Consider the following 16,733-nt stretch of genomic DNA (forward strand, 5'->3'; position numbering starts at 1 on the left):
TCGCGAGATTAAGCGGTAGGTTTTGCACTTTTACATTTCCGGTTATATCTCAGAAACTAATCGATCTACGATGAAGCCATTTTACACGATCATGGCCGGTTTGTTACCCAACCAGTCGATCGCATATTCAACATTTAAAAGCTTAAGACGACGAAGATATAGCCTGAAGTACACTAAATTTTTTAGGTGCAAAACCTACCGCTAAAACCCGCGAGACCTGTACCTACCTACTTGCATGGTCCCAGTTAAAAATATCAAGCTCCACATCGGGAGAATCATCAGGTCGCTTGGCGTAGGACGAGAGCGTTGGTTTCAGAAGACACTAACGCCTATGTAAGTGTGTGGGATCCAATCCTCGCGACCTCTAATGGTTTTACACTCAGATACAGGCCGGCATAGGGCCAGTCGTTTGTTGACGCTCCAGATCGATCATTTTAAATCCAGCAGCGTCGCTGACGTGGGGGTTGGAAATGTCACGGGCCTGCACTTCTCAAAATAGAGAGAGGTAGGTATGGACTTCCCACTGCTGGACTCCTCTGGTCATAATGCTGGACTCCTCGGCCCACCTACACGCTACCAAAACGTATATAATTAGGTACTCGTATCTACAACACGCTGCTCAGTCATTTTGTAAAATGGCTAGGTATTTTGTAAAATGCCTAGGCATTTTGCAAAATGACTGGAGAGTCAGTCATTTTGTAAAATGCCTAGGCTTTTTGCAAAAAGCCTGGAAAATCAGGCATTTTGCAAAATGCCTAGGCATTTTACAAAATGACTGATTTTCTAAAGTGCCTGCAACATATATAACACACGGGCATCCCATGCCAGCAGTGTCTGGTCACCACACTTTGGTGACGATGAAAACAAACGCTTGTAAAACTTAACATCAGAAAACGCACGCAATTGTCCAACATTCTTACACAGGTACAGGTGAATTGTGATATCATATATGTAGCTACGTTTGAGAGTATAAGTGCATTGAATAATAGTGCCTTGTGACATCCGAGAGTACCGATATCGTAATTAAATGCTCGCAGCTATTTTTCAGCGGAGCTATTGCTCTTTCACGACTGACAGATACCTACTTAGCACACGAATGTAGTTACCGTTCGAAACAAACGGCATTCCGCTCATCACCTCTGCGCCCGTCAGGCCGTCACAACAATGTGCACATTTTGTTACACCCCGTGTGACACGACGGAAAGTTGTGTTGTGCGCTGACAATTTACATACACTGACCATAGCTGGAGGCAAACCATGAGAACACAGATGACACGACGACAAACGGTCGAAATGACGGGACCAATACCCAATAAATACTGGCAGGTAGGAACCATAGTCTAGGCAGCCTCTGAATCAATCTTTGTATATAAACAACCTCCGAATCACCAATCCATTCATGGCACATCTATCTCTGAGATCAAATCGTGTCCAGTGCTGTCACTAGCTTGGCTATGCGGGTGAAGTTCCAATACTACAGAGCAATATACTCCAATACTACTCCAGTAGGTACTGTAGAGCAATATACAACGACTGCACAAATACATCAAAATCGCCTTCCCTATGTGATGGCCAATGCGATTACAAAACGAATAACGATAACATCATGTTAAACTCAAGCCAATAAAATTACAGTTAACTATTACGGGCGAACAAAATGCAGGTGACAGACGATAAAACGTCGATAAAATTAGCAGCCAGTGGCCCCGTCACAGAACAGCTACGCACTACACGCAGTCAGCAGAGGACCGTGTTACTAGCAATAATCCAGCTTTACGGGTATGAATAATAAACAGGTCGCTGTCGCTGCCATTATCAAACTTAGTTATTTACAAGCATTCACGACATTAAAGTTATCAATAAAACATTTGGCCTTTCCCTGAAATATTTTTGTTGGCATTGATGATTGGAGCCAGCCCAATTGGTCCCGGTCTTTGATTAATCCGCACCCGGGTGGGGATTCGGTCAACTTCGCTATGGTGGGGATGGGGGAGGGGGCAATTGGCTAAACCGTAAACGACACATCCAGAAAAGGCTAAACAATTGGAAAAACAGAGAAAAACAATCAATTGCATTCAACGAGCAGATTGAAATGCAAATTTAGGTATGTCCCAGTACAATAATTTCATTTGAGCCCTCCTCAACAACACTGTGTGCAGTGCAATACACCGCCTAACCCTCGCCGGCCGAGTAGGGGGAAGGGGGGGGGTGCCCCCCATAAGGATTTTTCGCGATAGCTTCCAACACGCTGGCGATAGGGAGCCGAAACCTGACATACCTGACCTTCGGTTCAAGCCGAATCTTAAGATACCAACTGCATTTTCAGGTCAGGTCAGGTCACTGACCTATTATGAGTTGACGTAATAAAAGAACCTCTGCACGGTCATCAGATGTCGGTACTTTGCAACACCCCCACTGCCAGAGGAACTTTCCCAGGGAGATAAAACTTACTGCTATTTCGGCGCCGGGAACGATCACAAACTATCTCAAGCATACGAAATCGTGAATTTCATACAATCCTTGCAAGGTCAGCTGCTTCACTTTTGCATTGTTGACCTTGCATGACGTCATTTATGACGTCACTAAGGTCATAAGAGTTTTTCGTCAATAGCTACCGATCAAATTGAGCTAGCAAGCCGAAAAAACTACCAATGGACTCGAGAAGACCTACCAAAGCGAATGATATGCAATATGACCTCCTTCGACCAGCTTCGTGACCTGGGGGCTCTGAACTGACCTTGAATCGAGGTCAACACCTCAAGTTGACCTCACCCGAACAAACAGTATACCATTCGACGCGACTGAGCGAGGCGAACACGATTATGCCAAAAATAACGGCGCTTCGACAGTTTTTTTTGGGGAGGGGGGGTAAGTTATTGCTCAAAAACCGAACCCATGCCTTCGACCACTTGACCTGACCTTAGAGGTCACCGGTTGACCTGAGACCTTAAAATCGGGTACCAGTCGCTGCGTCTCGTATCGACGCATACGCTCGTTCTTTCCGCAACGCTCCAACCCCATCAGGGGCGACACAGCGACTAGGGAGGTCGTACCAACCTCCTCAGCCGGCGCGTATGTAGAAAACCAATAGGTCCGGCGAGGGTTAAAACTAACCCAGCATTCTCACCAACATATTTTGACAGTGAGTAAATTGGCCTGAAGCTGCTCTCCAAGGTGAACCATGTTAGCTGTTAACGGTTGACCACCCAGTACTGTGCACAATCACCGCACAGAGGCGACAGCCTCCATGCAAGCAGACGTCGGGCAGTTACGTCTGTGTGTGGACTAGCCATCAGACGGCTGCCTCTGCGAGCAGACGCCGGGTGGCCACATCTGTGTGTATGGCGTCAGACGGTTAATTCTGCGAGAATGTGCCGATGCCAGACGGCGCCTTCTGCGAGGAGACGTCGAGTGACTACGTCTGTAGAGCAGACGTCGGGCGACTACGTCTGTAGAGCAGACGGCAGACGGCTACTTCTGGGAGCAGACGTCGGGCGACTTCGGCTGTAGAGCAGACGGCAGACGACTACTTCTGCGAGTAGACGTCGCTGTTCATGAACTCTGGCTGCTGACTGGGGTCCAGGAAGCCGGGCACGTCGATCTCCAGCGTGCGGCCCACGCCGCCCTCCTTTCCCAGCAGCCAGTAGGTGGGCAGGGAGCCCTTGCCCTGCGGGGCACGGACGGCGCGCGTCAGAGCTGCGAGCCCGCCCGGCTCAGTGGCGCACACTGACACTGCCCTTTGAGTGGCGTTCAAAGGCTGCGGCGCATCGCCAGCCAACAACCCGGGCCGAAAGGGGATCTTCACCAGCGCAGAAAAGGAACTGGGACATCGCTAACATGCCTTGGAGTGACGTGCGTCTCAAACCACTTAACTAGCCAGGTCTCGGTTTTCCCAGCTTCTCTGACCATGCTGGCGTCAGGTAAATGCCGCCAGAAAGCTGCGGCGTAAGCGATATCGACATTCACTAATAGAGTCAAGGCATCGCCAGAGATGCAGCAGTTCTCGTCCATGCTATCAGAGAGGCAAAAGCTATGAGCAGCCTGATTCTCAATTTACCAATGAGTATAAACCACACTTAAAAAATAGCAATAAGAAATAACGACTCTATCTGCTAGCATCTGAAATGCCAAACTCTGTTTTATTACAAGTGTTCGAAAGCATGATATGCAGTAGGTGGGTAACAGAAAACACATCCTATTGTTCAAAAGAAAAAAATAGTTCGCATCAATAATTTACATAGATTTTCATAGCGCTTCATCATTTCACAATTAAAACCAATAAAGCATGCAGGAACGCCACAAGTGTGTTAATTAAGACATTCAATGGCAAAGTGAAGACAGAATTTGATACTTACCTACCGATGAGCTGTTTGACCACTGACTAGTGACCACTGACCACTGTTCCACACTGCAGATACTGTACTTGACGTCACTCATTTGTGCTTCAGCAAACAAGTGCGACAGCGTATTCAAATAAACGCATTAAAAAAAAAAAAACGGAACAGGTAGAGTTTAGGGCTAAATGCATTAAGCATTCCATACGAGACAGCAACGGTTGTATTAACATATCTAAGCAAACCTATCGGGTAATATTTTCATTCGCTTCAGGAAAACACGCAAGCAACTTTAGTTATGGATAAAATGATAGATACATGCTGTTCCACACTCATGCATCAGAGGTCCACGTTTTACGATATCGTGTTTGGTGCACGTGCAAAAACACCCCGTGCTACAGTCATTCAGAAATAACAGTACATCATGCAGATCTTGTGTAATGTTTGTCTTACCTTGATGTCGACATTTTCTCTGAACTCTAGTTTGTATCCGCCCCCTTCATCAGCAGCTCGTAGGTTGTGTCACTCACGTGAACCATTTGCGCTGGCAACACATACGCATGTACACACACCGTACATTGGACTAAGGGCATATAGTGGATTCTTCATGGCTCAGAGTGGAAGATAATGCATATTTCATGTAGAATAACGCTTCCCCCGTGAACAATATACTTAGCACCTACGACGAGAAAGAGAAAAAGAGATAGGAAAAGAGAATGAGAGAGAGAGAGAGAGTGGAGGGGGGGAGGGGGTGGGAGGGAGATTCCGGTGGTTTTGGGCCCAGTCTCCACTCTCAGTGCCATTATATAAGGTAGGTAGCACACTCACGCAATCCGGTCGACTCCATGCGCGAAGCCACGTTGATGGTGTCTCAAACAGGCAGTACCGCGGCATCTTTGTACCCACCACCCCTGCGGGAGCACGCAGACCGGGGGGGGGGACAGGTCAGTCGTGGGCGAAGTCACCCACAGTCGCTCACCAGCAGACAGCAGTGGCATGCTGACATACTGAGCAATGAGCAGGAGCTAAAGACAGTGCCTAGATTGTGTTGGAAAGGTGTAATTATATAGTGTGAGTTTCACCATCGAATTATGGATAGCCAGGCCTTTGAGATCAAGTCCTTAGCGGACTTATATTCTAAACTCAGTATCATTTGATTTTAGTAAAGCAGGTACTGCTTTTCGGCACACCCCGGCAGCGGGCAAAGTCACATCACCTGCCACGCAGGGTCCCGTGTTGAGGCCGATTCGGATCTGCACCAGCACACCCTTCATGTGGGGCACCTCAAACTTCTTGATCCCTTGCAACAGGTCTAGCGACATGTCGGCTACTTCGCTGGCGTGCTGGTCACCTGTGACACAGGTCAGGTCACATAAATCGGGCCAGGTCACGCTTGTCAGGTCACATAGGTCAGATCAGCTCAGAGGTCAGGTCACGGCGATCACGTCAAAGAGGTAAGGTCACGTGTCAGGTCACGGTGGTCAGGTCAGAAGAGGTCAGGTCACGGCGGTCAGGTCATAGTCATCAGGCCGCGGCGGTCGGGTCACGGCGGTCAGGTCAGGTCAGGTCACGGTGAGCAGTCGGTCCCCGGAACACAGAGCTGCCTGCCGACACCACGAACCGTTTCTCTTTGGCAGTCCAGAGACGCACATGTAGGCGTCTCCTATGGTCTCCACCTTGTACACGTCGTACCGGTCGATACGGCTATCAAAGACCTTGTAGAGAACGTTCAAAAACGTCACCACCTGAAACAAAAACAAGTAACCAGCACAGGCAGTTGCCATAGCTACGAGCAAGATGCACATACTTAAACTCGAGAGCCTTTACACTAGCCGTTTTCACGACGGTCCTATCCGGCGAGTGCACCTGATTTGACCAAATCTGCACCTCTCTTTTACAGCAAATATCTTCATTTTATGAATTTATTTCAGTGTTTTAATCGATGATGCTCTCTGATAAAACGACAAAGCAGGCATATAAGCAATTAGTGTAACCCTAGCTGACAGCTACTAAGAGACACACTGAACCTGATTTGACCAAATCTGCACCTGATCTGCACCAGATGTGTACCAAATGTGTACCAGATGTCCTTCGTGAAAACGGCTACTACCTCTTGCCGTCTTGTGCTATCTGCCCTCTATGTGTTCGTTCAAAAATAGATTATTATTTAATGCTCCAGTCACAGGAAGTTCATACCTTTTATCTATCTATTGATCAATGTTGCAATGAGAACAATTACCCTCTGATGTAGTATACCTACAATATGCATACAGCAAGCCTGCAACGGTTAACTTAGAGCTAATGACTTATCACAGTAAATTATGTTATCTATAGGCTCACCGGTATCTGCAGCTGGTTTGCTATGATATATGTGCTTTGCATGCCTGTATCGAGTGCTCCCAGTACCTGTAGGGGTGCTCCCAGTACCTGTATCGAGTATTCCCAGTACCTGTATCGGAGTGCTCCCAGTACCTGTATCGGGGTGCTCTGCGCCGAGATCCGAGTGAAGCCGACAATGTCGCTGAAGTAGACGGTGACCGACTGGAAGTGCTCGGCCGGCACCTGCCCCTTGCCCTTGAGCTGCTGCGCGATGGGCTCCGGCAACATCTGATAGAGCAGCCGGTCGGCCTTGTTACGCTCCTGGGCGATCTCCTGTGTCTTGGCCGTCACCATCTCAGTAAAGTCCTGCCGCCGACAGGAGGGGCAGCGGGTGAGAGCGCCGGAGGGCAGAGAGGAGGAAGAGGCAGGGAGAGACGGAGGGAGGAGAAGTGACCGTCCTGGGTGCCTGCCCTGCATTGCGCCCGGTGGCAGCCAAGTCAGAACGACCGGTTACGGATCGATCAATAGGATTTTTAATATCATAGATAGGCGCGGGAGTCAGGGGAAGGCTCCCGCGCCTTCCCCTGAGAGAGAGAGAGAGAGAGAGAGAGAGAGAGAGAGGAGGGGAGAGAGAGGAGAGAGAGAGAGAGAGAGAGAGAGAGAGAGAGAGAGAGAGAGAGAGAGAGAGAGAGAGAGAGAGAGAGAGAGAGAGAGAGAGAGAGAGAGAGAGAGAGAGAGAGAGAGAGAGAGAGAGAGAGAGAGAGAGAGAACAATAAAAATGGAAAAATATTTAACGGCACCGCGCGCGCCGACTGCGCCAACGCAAAAGCCGCGAAAAAGGAAACAATGAAGAAAACGCCCGAACCGCCCGCCCGCAGCCCGTTTTCATAAGGCGGGGTAGGCTGTGCCGTTTAACACTCAAGTAAAGCGGCACAGTATATCAATACCAGGCGGCTGCTGCCAGCGCTGAGGCCTCGATAGCCGGCGCGGCGGATGAAGTCCCTATCGATTCTTGTAAGTACCCAAGTACCCGATTGAACAAAGTCTCTCGACATACACCAGAGAGCACCGAGCAGCAGATGAGTCTCCTAACCGCAGTTACGCGGCAGAACCAGGACCGTAGCTGCCTTACACACCGCCTCTCAGCGCGGTGGTGAGTAAGTGACAGGTTTACCGTCAACCGCGGTGCCCGAGCGGAAAATAATGAAATTGAACTTCCGCTTGACGGAGTGGAAAACGAGGGCTCCGCACAGAGAGAATGGATGTTTCACAACTCGTGGCAGCTTGTCTGAGACCGACAGACCCTACCGCACGTACGCCCCCGTGTCACCATCGTTACCGTAGACGACACTGCACTGAACCTCGCCACCCCTTATAACACTCCACGGCACCCGTGGCACCCTTGACCGACGCGCTACTGCACCCCATCCCCCGACAACCGGCCGTCCGACAACTCCTCCCCCCTCTGCGGCGGGCCGGTGACTGTGAGACACACCATTCCTGCGTCCCGGTCGTCCCCCACACATCTTCCTCAGGAACGGGGCCGTCCCACACATTTCCCCTTTACTGGGAGGGGATCGCGGCCCCCCCCCCACACCTCCCCTCCGAGACGGTACCGTCCCACACATCTCCTCCCCCGGGACGGGGCCACCGTCACACTCATCCCCCTTCCCGGGGGAGACCACTGTCCGCCCGTCCACCGACCTGTGATGAGCGCTGTCCGCCCGTCCACCGACCTGTGATGAGCGCTGCCCGCCCGTCCACCGACCTGTGGTGAGCGCTGTTTGCCCGTCCACCGACCTGTGATGAGCGCTGTCCGCCCGTCCACCGACCTGTGATGAGCGCTGTCCGCCCGTCCACCGACCTGTGATGAGCGCTGTCCGCCCGTCCACCGACCTGCATGGTGAGCGCGATCTTCCTGACGAGCACGATGATGATGGGCGACAGGAGGAGCACGAGGACCAGCAGCAGGACGGCCACCATCTGCTGGTTGTAGGCGATCGCCACCTGTTCGGTGACGTGGCCGCTGCGGGGCAGGCAGACGGCCGCGTCACTGGCTCACACCGGTAGGTACACGGCCGCGTCACTGGCACACACCGGCACACGGCCGCGTCACCGGCACACACCGGTACAAGGACCAGGGCCCAATCTTACCAAATGCCGTGAATGCGCATTCACGGCATTTGGTAACATTCAGAACTATTCCACATTCAGTATCCATTCGTTCTGGCGACATTCATAATCATTCACGCTATCAAAATCATTGGACAAGATTACCTGGAGGTAAATAAAAAGGACATCTTTGATATCAGTGCCGTAAACTCCGGCCAGTGCTGCCAAATCCAATTCACGGCATTGGTAAGATTGGGCCCTGGTATCGGCACACGGCCGCGTCACTGGCTCATACCGGTGTATGGACGGGCGTAAGCACCGGTGTATCGGTATCCATACGGGCGCACAGTGGCAGAGACGGCCATCCTGTCAGCTAATGCATTTTCTAGTTAGATCGGCGGGAAAGCTGTTTCGAGCTTACCAATAATACAATGATAAATATAATAGAGAAGAGCACATTCTAGATCACGTGAGTGCACTATGAGATCCTCTGTAAATAAATGATACGCATCACAGCATGGCATTATACAAGTGATTGCACGGAATGAAAAAAAAAAACAATTGATAATCACATCAGTAAGACACATGTGCGTCAAGAGGACAGCAGGTTTTCCAATCCATCTCGGCAATCGGCTCACACACCGCGCAGTTGAGCTCCCATTCCGCGGTATTGTCGGCATCGCAGCGACACAGCACGTGCTCCGTCTCCCTGGGTCTCCCTGTGCCTGTAACAGCCCGCCCCCTCCGCCTCCCCAGCAGTCGGCCCCCGTTCCGCCCCTCCCCCGCCCGGGACGCACGTGATGATGTTTCGCAGCTCGACCTGTACATCCCGCAGCAGGTCGGCCATGGTGGTGCCGTTGATGAAGAAGGCGATCGCCATGCATGGAGCCGTTCATCGGACTGTTGTTGACAATCAGACCACGTCTGAGGGGGGCACGGGGCGGTGACAGCCAGACCATCGTCACCAAGGGTAGGCGGCGCGGCCCAGACGGTCTCCGAGTCAATAATTTATGCATGAACGGCCAGTATGCGTCATTCCTGCTCTCCCATAAATATGTGACTGCAATGTCATTTGTTTACAAATGTTTACGGCGAGCAATTATCTCAAAACACAAACTGCAGAGACCGGAACAAGAAGATGTATGCAAATGTGTTTTACTTTACGCGGCCGCCATGTGCAGGCACTCACTGCTGTATGTAGCTGTTGTATCCCTCGAAGCTGTCGAATATGTAGTGTATCTTTTCGGACATTTCGGGCGAGAAGGAGCGCGTGTTGTTGATGTACTCCCAGAACAGCGTGTCGGAGCGCACGGCCTGCGTCTGGAACTGCGCCTGCAGCTGGCCGGTGGCGAAGTAACGCAGCCCGTACGTCAGGAACAGGCTGAAGTGCTCCATCGCCCGGATGATGTTCAGGTACGACAGCATGTAACTGGGAAAACTGGCTAATGTCAGCGGAGCAGACCCCGCTCCGGACGGCAGCGTCCGGGGAGCAGCGGCCGGCGAAATGGCAGCCCATCGTCCCCTAATGAATTATGGATGGGTCGTCCCACACATGAGGTCACGAGCCTTAGGCATTTTGAGTAGAGAGCCGCTAGACAAACTTTGCCCGGATGTGTGATCGCCGCTCGTGACTGCTACCACTCGCCGAGTAAGAAAGCAGGCACAACAACTCGGTTGTATACGCAGCTCTTTCCACAAATAAGGTTTAGTAGACAGTACGCGACAGTATGCGACTTTACAGTCATTTTCGACACGCATGTACACTGAAAACAATTTAACCCAAGGCCCGCGAGTAAACCGGTGTTTTGCAGGTACCCCTATCCGCAACCATTTTTAACCACCCTCCCAGGAGTACAGTAAAGTCCCATTGCAGTGTAGTCGTCCCTGCTCTCAGCGGACTTGTTCGCTGACAGCGGTTATATCCGCTCAGAGCAAGTACGACTACACCGCAATGGGACCTAGCACTACTCCTGGGAGGGTGGTTAAAATGGTTGCGAATAGGGGTACCCGTGAAACACCGGTTTACTCGCCAGCCTTGGGTTAAATTGTTTTCAGTGTAGTTCAAGTCGGGTTGTTTTTATTAGGTGCATCATATAGTAATCGTTAGCTTATGGAAAACTGGGAACATAGATACACTAACTATTTTTACCTATAGCTAAATACACGTCTATTTAATTTTCAACGTATGTAACTATTAATGCATCTGTATTGTACCTTCGGAAATATTTGCGTAAGCAGTGTGCACCCACTGACCTGAGTGCACTCGAGTCCAGCTTCCTGGCGCTCATCCGCATGGCCATGACGTCCAGGAAGATGTCGTTCAGCCGCGTGTACCAGTCGATCTTGTCCTGGATCTCCAGCATGGTCCGGTTGATGGTGTCTCTGACAGCACAAGTCCCGCTGTCGGGATCGCCAACACGCGCCCACACAAGGGCCGACGAAAACGACGAGCTATGAGAGACGACTGGCGTCACAGTTTGTCACTCCGAGAGAATGGATACCAGAGACAGCGTGCAGGAAATAAACGACCAAACGAAACAGCACCGCATCGCAACCAAATCGCAGCACACCGACACATGCGAACGGTAGGCTCACCGCAGGTCCTCCAAGCGTATCTGGAACTTTAGCTTAGAGGAGAAAATCGGGAACTTTTTGAGGTCGACGGCCGACCGGACGTCCTCCCAGCGGGACATCTTCTCCAGCGTGAGGTCGGTGAAGTCGAACACCTTGGTCAGGTTGCTCCTCCACATATCCCTGGATGGGTAACGCTGTCGACGGTGAGGTGGACCGGGACGCCGGGCGACTCGGCGTCCGGCCGACACTGCTTCACCGGCGCAACCGGGTGGCGATATGAAACTCACAGCCTAGCTCACGGGGGCAGCGGGCTACCGAAAGCTACCGAAAGCTACCTCAGTAATATCATTTACGGTAATCAATGCAGCGTTACAAAGTCTATGACTCGAACAAGCGCATCCATTGTGCCCACTGCCCAGTGTCGCAGGTTTGGCGACAAATAAAGAAAGGTGCTTGGTTGGGTATAAGGCAACAACACACAAGTCGACATTGGCACCTGAAGCAATTCTTTTCGCAAACTGCCACAGTAATTACTGCATATCTATTGCAAGCCATCGCCCACCTAAGGACAATTATTGCCTAGCCTACAAAGTACTCGCCACGCATGACCTTTTGGCCATAGGGGAGAGCATCTGAGTAAGGACCCCCTCCTTATGAATACTATGTGTAGCCGCTTATCATTGCATGTTGCGTCATTAATCCTTCTATTTGAATCGGAGTAAAGGGACGAGGCTACCCTAAACGAGAGGACCGTTGTCCATCGGATGCACATCTGCGACACATCAGGCGTTAGAGGCCGCGCCGGGCCGACGAGCCCGATTTTCCCTGGTCAAATGGAGAAGACGCGCCTCGCACTTTACGCGCACTCTTTTATGGTTACCAAACACCGTCAGCATTGTGATCAAAAGGCATCCATTTCCCCAGGTGGCAAAATTCTAGCAATAAACTTCCATACCTAGATGCGACCATGGGACGTGATCTAGGTGGTTACACTCTAACAAATAACACTGCTACACCCTACACCCAATTAATTCACCACTCATGTACAAATTTACTATCTACCTAAAAGTGGATTTGTATTTAACTGACTGAGTTTGGGTTTTTGCCTCTCAAATGGGGTAATTGCTTATCCAAATTTCGTTTTGTTATGGGTATTTTTAAGGTAGAGCGTTTAATGCATACGACATTGCAAACAACGGCGAACGTTTTCAAACCCATTCTAGACTAATTTCCCAGTGCTGCCCGTAAATCGGAGCTCACCTGTTCGTTTCCAACTGCTTCTCCTTCTTGGCCAGGTTGATAGCTGAGGAAAACGACCGTCAGTCAGAGACTCGCGGCGACGCCAGGACAGTTTGAGGAGGTGATAATCGACGTGTTCGGTAACTGAAAACTGCTGAGGTTTTCCAAGTATTATAGATCTATCACCCTGCATGATTAGACTGGTGTTAATCAATAGTTGAAATCGATATTCACACATAAAACGATGTTTTTATTCAACAGACATTCAATACGCTGAAACGGTTGGGTATAGAAATAAGCGGGCACAGTAGCGGCGGAACACCTTCAATTAAGGGGGGGGGGGTACTGCCGACTTTTGGTCCCATTCTTTCCATGCAACGCCCATAGGGCTAATGTTAAAATTCGAAAATCAAAGGGGGGCACGGTGCCCCGGTTCCCTCCCCGTTCCGCCGCCTATGTTACCGAACTATATCGACTTGGTATTTGGTATTTCAAACTGATTTTCTTGTGACATGAATATTGAATATGATTGAATATGTATACTGTTAGCAATTGATGAATCTTCGATGCTGTTATTTTTTTTTTTTTTGCAGAGCCAGGGCTATTGCACCATTGCACCATTGCAGAGCCGGGAGGATGATAGGCATTAGGGGGAGACAATCGTTCTTGGTCGGCACCCTGGTGAGTCGTCGGGGCTGATCCCATCATGAGGACAGGCCACCCAGCCCCCTGACAGCCACCGCACCCGGCTACAGTTTTACTCCTAGGGTAGCTGCTCACATGGGATAAAGCTGCCCGTTCAGCCCGGAATAGGGTAAGAAGGATTTGACGATCTGAGGATGGAAACGACGGAACGTATGAATGTTTTGACTTTCGTTATTAAGTATACCTGGAAATGTCAGGTTATTATGTACGGTCCACAGCAGAAGTAATGTGGGGTTTCAGTCATGGGTAGGTTCTGCTTCTGAAGCTTAGGAACGATTAGCCAGACTACAATGAAACTTTGAATGTAGATTTTATGTATCGTCACCCTTGCAGCTGCAACTTTAGCTATTGACATCTTCTTTTCGATCACTCCGCATTAAACAATCGCCAGTCAAAGCCAACCGTTGAGATTGGTAAAACCCTACATTACTTTAGCGGTGGGCTGTACCTACCGTACATATCAAAACCTATGTTTTGGCGTTGCCGCTAGATGACACTACAATTTGCGCCTGAAGGTATACTGTACCGCACATCTCCATATCAAATTTGTGCGCTTGCCGCTAGATGTCACTACAGTTTGCGCCTGAAGGCATACTGTACCGCACGTCTCCAACCTATGTAGTACCGCTGCCGCTAGATGTCACTATTATTTGTTCCTGAAGGTATACTGTGCCGCATGTCCTGGGGCCGTTGCAAGTAAAGGTAAGTGACATAAAAATCATGAGCTTCTCTTCCTAAATATTTTAGCCAATGTTTTTGTATTTTCCACAGTTCGGTTTGTAATCCGCTTAATTTTGTTTCCCGCGTTTTTTTTCTGAAATCGACAACACCTTAACCCGCATATGACTGGGGGGGAGGCTCTACCGAGCCTCCCTCTCGTTTTTCTGCAATACATTATAAACCGCTTGACGTATCAACACGAAACTTGCAATGCCTTCGGCAACATCGATTTGACATCTTGTGTTTAAATAACACCTTTCTAGCTATCATAAGTCGGCCGCAAATGACGTCAGAGTGACGTTATTTCAACCGATTTTGATGCAAAACATTGAACTGCGGTAATCGCTCTGAAAAGTTCCGTTCTTAAGCAAGATCCGATTTCTTTGCATGAGTGGACTGAGAAATGTACCTACAGACGTGGCTATCAAACTACTATCTCAGATTTCCAAAATTTTGAAAATATCGGAAAATATAGGTACATATACAATTACAATTATTCATTTTATTCAATAACTTTTTGACTTTCCAAAAAAAACTGAAATATAATATATGATAGTACATCCACCAATGAACTCCTCTAGAAAGTAGTAGCCCAATACCTTCAAAAATGACTGAGGTATACGCACTAAAGTCAAACTTTCACAATTTAAGATTTCTCAAATCCATTTTTGGTACGTATTTGACATGGTTCAGTAATATAAATGGTACCATCTTGTTCCTGAGCTCAAACTGCAGCTGAAAGTCACCTTTTCTGGAAAAAAAAAAATCATTTTCAAAATTTGACCTTTTTTGACCTGAAAGTGACCTGACCTCAGCTAAATGTAGCTGAAAATGACCTCAAATAACTCAGACGACACTGTCTTCGAAATCTATGAGTGAAATGGACCATAAAACATGCGTCACGTGACCGATTCATGATATAAAATTTTCGTGACCTCGGATGACCTGGCCTTGACCTGAAAAAATCGAAGTAAAAGTTCGAGTCAGGGTATCCAAGGCGTAAACCATCAATGAATCAATCAAGGAATGCGTAAACCAAAAATGAACCTGATCGGACTTGTTAGCCGGAGGCCAGAGCCTAAATTGTGAACAGGTCAAAATGCTGATAACGTTTGCTTTGACCTTACCTGTGACGTCATCGGAGACCTCGAGGTCAATTAAATTAGCTTTCGTTCTACAATTTTTCTAGGGCTATCAGACACCGTTCGAATTTTGACGATCGGCCCAGTAGTTTCGGAGATAGGAGGGGGGCTCTATGGAGCCCCCCCCCTTCAGTCAATCGCGTTATGGAAAGTAGGTCATGTGTAGGTCATGCGCGGGTAAAACAATGTGTGTTGTTTACTTTGCACTGTGCACTCTCTACCTGTATTGCTCGATCCAAACGGGCCATGCGTGGTGCTCGGGCATGTTTCCGTGTACTTTATGTGGATGGACCGCATGATACACGGATTCTCCGTGCAGTGTGTGTACGGATCGCATGCTGCACGGCCTCTCCGTGTACTATGGGTACGAACTGTATGCCGTACGGTTTCTCCGTAACCTGTGTGCTGTGTGGGATCCGTATGGTCTGTGTATGAACTGTGTACCGTGTGAGGTATACATGCAGCCACTGACCGTTGGGCACCACCGAGGAGGACTGCAGGTTGGCCAGGTCGTGTAGTCTGTGTTTGGACTGTGGACCGTGTGAGGTATACATGTAGCCACTGACCGTTGGGCACCACCGAGGAGGACTGCAGGTTGGCCAGGTCGCGCGCCGTGCTGCCGTTGGTGAAGATGTAGAAGGCCACCTCGGAGCGCTCCAGCTGCAGCGCCGTCAGCAGCCCGATGTCGGTCGTCTCCTCAATCTGCACAGCAAACACAAATACACGCCCGTCAGAGCCGGCCCCGTCGAGACAGGCTAACTCTCGTGGTACGCTTCTTTTGAAATCTCAGCTATCGTTTGGCCAACTAAGGAGAGGATCATACAATGACGCCACAATTTTCGATCTTACGACTTTCTCAGGCATGTTTAACAATCAGCTGCGACAACTGCCATTGGACATGATGCCAGCTGATGACTCTTCATCAAAGTCACCGCGCCGTTTTCTGACATAATTTGTCTCATCGCGCGCCGTGTCCAGCCCCGTCGGCAGCTCCGGCGGCAGCACCCGGCTGAGAGACGTACCGCGTGTTTGACCTCGAGCATGCCGCGCTGGTAGATGACCACCGCCGACATGGAGTAGATGTTCGCACGATCAGCGCCACGATCGGGATGAACGGCAGCAGCAGCATCTGGGCGCAGCGCACCGCAGGACGGGGTCAGGTACAGTAGTACAGCAGGACAGGATCAGATACAGTACAGCAGCAGCTAGGCGCAGCGCACCGCAGGACGGGGTCAGATACAGTACAGCAGGACAGGATCAGATACAGTACGCAGCATCTGGGCGCAGCGCACCGCAGGACGGGGTCAGATACAGTACAGCAGGACAGGATCAGATACAGTACAGCAGGACAGGATCAGATACAGTACAGCAGGACAGGACCAGATGCAGTACAGCAGGACAGGACCAGATACAGTACAGCAGGACAGGATCAGATACAGTACAGCAGGACAGGATCAGATACAGCGCAGCATGGCGGGGTTAGATACAGTACAGCAGGGCGGGATCAGATACAGTACACCGCAGCGCAGGGCTAGACACGGCACAGCAGGACAGGGTCAGATACATGTACCACACCGGAGGGAAGAGA

General features: G+C 49.9%; 1 pseudogene; it reads right to left on the bottom strand.

Annotated features, from left to right (window-relative positions):
• Positions 1–687: 687 nt before the first annotated feature.
• On the bottom strand, positions 688–16,218 carry LOC122375653 (annotated as a pseudogene).
• Positions 16,219–16,733: the final 515 nt, after the last annotated feature.

The sequence above is a fragment of the Amphibalanus amphitrite genome, unplaced genomic scaffold (genome assembly GCF_019059575.1).
Source record: "Amphibalanus amphitrite isolate SeventyFive unplaced genomic scaffold, NRLGWU_Aamphi_draft 001887F_arrow, whole genome shotgun sequence".
In the NCBI taxonomy this organism is placed as follows: domain Eukaryota; kingdom Metazoa; phylum Arthropoda; class Thecostraca; order Balanomorpha; family Balanidae; genus Amphibalanus; species Amphibalanus amphitrite.